Below are 5,074 nucleotides of genomic sequence, written 5' to 3'. Positions count from 1 at the left end.
CTTCTAATTTGTGATCTTAGTGCCTGTGGGAAAATATTTTAAAAATTTAATATAATTGTTCTAAGGAAAAGACATTTATGTTCATTACTCTTGCCTTCCTGTGGGTAATTTTAAGAGTGGAATTAGTCCCTTATTTAAGCTCTGAGCTTATTTACTCTCTTTTAAAGAGAAAGATGACTCCTAATTGAAAATTAAAATTGCAACCTAATTCAGATACTTAGTAGGATCTGCAGTGTTAATTTTGAAACTTCACTCTAGCATTGACAGAGTGAATTTTCCATCTTACTCCAATTGTAATCATATCTGTGTTATTATATCTTGAATAGCTGTATTCATGCCCAGGTCCCCAACTAGACTGTAAACGCTTTGAGCATGGGCCATTTAGTTAATCTTGAGAACACCCACCTCTGCTTACAGGTTATCTGTAACAGCAGACAACCTCCCACACTTAAAGCAGATGAATGAACTTCATGATATGTAAATTAAACCCCAATAAAGCCATTTAAAAGAAAATGTTCAGTTCAATTCAATTGTTCTCCAGAATAAGTATATCCTCACAAACATTGCTGGGGTTGTCTGGATGGAATATGGTCTGTGTAGTGATGTGTTTTAGTTTGCAGTCTGGGGTGTCAGACTGGGCTGAATTCCTTACTGTGGCACTCAAGTCACCTTGCCCTCATCTGTGACCTGGCAGTGTTTTATAGATTAATAGAAATCTCCTTCACAGAAATCTCTTCACACACACCATAAAGTACAATAAATTTTAGGGTTTTTCATATTTACAAAGTAGTATTATTATTAGAGCCTTATATATCTGTCTTTAACCTTGAGGGGTAAAATGAGAAAGAAAGTGAGCTTTGAACAGATAAAATTCAACTATTAATCCTAAAATATTACTATTACAGGGGCTTCTGGGAAGCTCAGTCTGTGGAGCATCCAACTCTTGATCTCAGGTCTTGATCTCAAGGCTGTGAATTCAAGCCCCATGTTGGGCATTATTTTTATTAAAAAAAGAAAAACAAGCAAACAAATAAATGAATATTACTATGATGGAGAATGTTATTTTGAACTTTAATTATAAGAATACATTACTTTATTGCCCTTTTGTAACCATAGTAAGACATCCATAGTGCTAAAAAAAAATCAAGTAAAAGAGTTTATAATCTATATAGAGTAAATTTAATTTAAATGTCTAGTTCTTCTGAGGAAACCTTTTCACTGTTAACTAGAAAATCTGCTTTTTCTTGTTTTATTCATTTTAGATGATATCTACCAACAGCCAACTATGGAAGATGAATAATCAATTCACTTACACCAACCTCAGCCCCCTAGCCTCATCCCAGTCAAGCTTATAGTGGTGAATGGTGGTGAGTGGTGGTGGTGGTGGTGAGTGGTCATGAGTGATGGTGAGTGGTGGTGAGTGATGGTGAGTGGTGGTGGTGAGTGGTGGTGAGTGGTGGTGAGTGGTGGTGAGTGGTGGTGGTGGTGGTGGTGAGTGATGGTGAGTGATGGTGGTGGTGGTGAGTGGTGGTGAGTGGTGAGTGGTGGTGGTGGTGGTGAGTGGTAGTGAGTGGTGGTGGTGGTGGGTGGTTGTGGTGAGTGATGGTGAGTGGTGAGTGGTGAGTGGTGAGTGGTGGGTGGTGGTGGTGAGTGGTAGTGAGTGATGGTAAGTGGTGGTGGTGGTGGTGGTGAGTGGAAAATTTTAGCTCCCACTTCAAGTGACTTAACTATGTTCTTGTGGCTCCACTGACTTCAACTTCCCTGGCCATTCTCTGTGTCTGTATTTATACCATAGGAGCTGAAGAATACTGAATGAATATCTAATTGGTAAAATCAGGAACAATAAACTAAGTATGATTCTATTCTAATTCTTCATTTCTTTCTCTGGACTTGTCCAGAAGTTCTCTGCTTTCTCTCACCATGAGGATGAACCCGCTCTAGCCCTGCACTGCAGGATGGTTAGTCTGCCCATCCCTCAGGTTCACTTAGCAAGCCTGTTTAGACTCATATATTTTGCACCAGTGACCAAAGTGGCATTTTTCCTTCTCTCCGCTGCTCCTTATTTTTTTCCAATAACCTAGGAACCCAGGTAAGGATGAGACTTGTTATTTATTAAGCCCCCTTGGAAACAACAAGATTAATGTTATAATTTTTAGTTTTCATTGAGGTAAACTTTCTGAATTAAAAAATACACTTAACTCTATATTTAATTCTGAGAACTTTAATTAATTACTTGACCCCCCTTCTATTGAGCCTTCACCTATATGTCTCCTTTACCTTCTACCTTCCATCAGAAAAATCATTACTTTTACATGATAAGGTTTATTAATTTAGGTTCTGTTCTATAACCATAATTAAAACTTCATGCTTTGTCTATAGAGGTGTTCTGAGAGTTGAAAACTAACAGCTGAAAACTAACAATATAATGACTACATAAATATTCAATGGAGAGCCAACTAATATGCTAAGATTCTATTTCCTTCATGGTAGATCCAATATCACCACCCTTGTACTACTAATCAATGTGTAATGATCCTAAGCATCCTGGTCAAATGAACTCTCCATAATTACACCTCACTATTTGCTCAAAATCATGCCTTATGTAGTTTATCCCGCATTTGGACAATGACTTTCACAGACACATTTAGCTGTTATATTTCCTGGACTTTCTATTTGTCTCATTTTTTATTTTTGAGAGAAGCAGCATATGCTTTCTTCACTGTGTCACTACTATCATCCAGCTCATTTGTCATTCTGTTTATTGCTTGGATTCCCCATTCATCTTTCTGAGGGCACCCTTGAAGCCTACTGCATTCCAGTTCCACTTTGGCATTGATTACTTTCTGGACGTGCTCCCCACTTGTTAAGCTGGGCTTTCTTTTTACTGAATTCCTGGGTCATTTTAGCTGGTTTGAGCATCCTGTATTTCTCTGCCACCCAAAAGCAGGCATTTGTTCAGCACCTATGTATTTACCAAGTCCTTACTCCGTAAAATTCAAGGCAAATCAAAAATTCATCCTGCACCAAAAGAATTTACAAGCTAGGACTTGGACATGCATATAAATAATCACAATATAAAATAAAAACTGCCCTAGGATAGTAAAGTACCAAAAGAAATAGAAATATACCATGAAAGAAAATAATAAAAAGGAATCAGATGGGAAGACATGGAGTGGAGGTGGGGCATGATCAGACAGGGCCAAGGGAGGTCAGAAAAAAGAAGAGGACCTCACCATGTGAAGCAACAGCAATGCAAAAACATAGAGACACTTACAGAAAATATGGTAATCCAAATTGTGGATGAAAAGCTACCACACTCTTAGACCATACAGGAACTAAAACCAAATGCATCTACTTAGAAAATAACAAAACAAATTATCAAAATGTATGGGGACATAGCCAAAGCCATTCTCAATAGAAAATCCATAAATATTGCATCATTAATTTTTTAAGATTTATTTATTTATTTATTTATTTATTTATTTGAGAGAGAGAAGGAGAATATGTGTGTAGGGAGAGGGGCAGAGGGAGAGAAATCTTCAAGCCAACTCCCTGCTGAGCACAGGGGCTAGATCCCCAGACCCTGCAGGGGCTAGATCCCCAGACCCTGAGATCATGACCTGAGCTGAAATTAAGAGTCAGATGCTTAACCAACTGAGCCATCCAGGTGCCCCTAAATATTGCATTATTAAACAGCAATAAAAACCAGAAAAAAATGAGCTAGACACTAACTTCAAGAACACTGAAATATACATACATATATACATATATATATATTTACTAAAAATATGGAACTGATAAATTAATAAATATAAAAGTAAACTATAATAAATTAAAATCTGTTCCATTGATCTATGTGTTCCATCAATCTATGCATTAATTCCATACCATTTTGATTACTCTAGTGTTATAGTGTAGTTTGAAATCAGGACGTGTGATGCCTCCAGGCTTCTCTTCTTTCTTAAGATTGCTTCCATTCTTTAGGGTCTGTAGTAGTTCCATGCAAGTTTTAGGATTTTTTTTTTCTATATGTATGAAAAATGCCATTAGCATTTTTATAGGGATTGCACTGAATCAGTAGTTGTTGGGTATTATGGACATTTTAACAATATCAATTCTTGCCAATCATGGGCATGGAAAATCTTCCCATTTATTTGTGTCTTCTTCAATATCTTGCATCAATTGTGTATAGATCTTTCACCACCTTGGTTAAATTTATTCCTAAGTACTTGATTCTTTTTGAAATGAGTTTTCTTATCCAGAAAAAAAAAAGTTAATTGCAGGAGCTTTGCAAATAATAAAGGAATTTCATAGGCCCACTAATATTTATTCTGAGAAGAAAATAATGACACCTGTCTGGCCATGCCTACTTGGTCACCTTCAGAAACTCGTATCTCTATTTTTACCCATTAGCTCACATTCATACTACCTCCCTCATATGTAGAGCTTCTCTAGAGCCTTCTATTGAATAGACTCATTATTTAAAGATTTCCATTAACTTTTATTTTCTTTATGTTGAAATCTGTAGTCCATTCAAAAGCACATCTACCTGATTGCTGGTGTTCCTGATTGTACCTTTTTCTTTTTTCTTTCTTTCTTTTTTTTATTGAAGTATAGTTGACACACAATGTTGCATAGGCATTCAACAAGGCTATACAATATCATATTCTCACAAGTGTAGTTATCATTCATCACCATACAATGCTATTACAATACCATTGACTATGTTCCCTATGCTCTACCTTTTTTCCTCATGACTCATTCATTTCATAACCGGAAGCCTGTATCTCCCACTCCCCCTCACCCATTTTTCCCAACCCCCCACCCACTTCCCTCTGGCAACCATCAATTTGTTCTTTGTATTTATGGGTCTGCTTCTGAGATTGTTTTCTTAATTGGAAATTACCAAATAACATTTCCACTTACATCCCACAACTTTTTCCACTGGCTGAGAAATGTCTTTACTTTGGTAGTCATGAGCCCAGTTAAAAATCAGAGGTTTTACTACTATGGAAGAATGGAAAAGGGGGATAAATAGTATTCTCTATACCAGTAGTATAGAGAATTATCAAAA

Source organism: Ailuropoda melanoleuca, chromosome 11 (assembly GCF_002007445.2).
Source record: "Ailuropoda melanoleuca isolate Jingjing chromosome 11, ASM200744v2, whole genome shotgun sequence".
In the NCBI taxonomy this organism is placed as follows: Eukaryota; Metazoa; Chordata; class Mammalia; order Carnivora; family Ursidae; genus Ailuropoda; species Ailuropoda melanoleuca.
Note: the sequence above shows the minus strand (reverse complement) of the source record.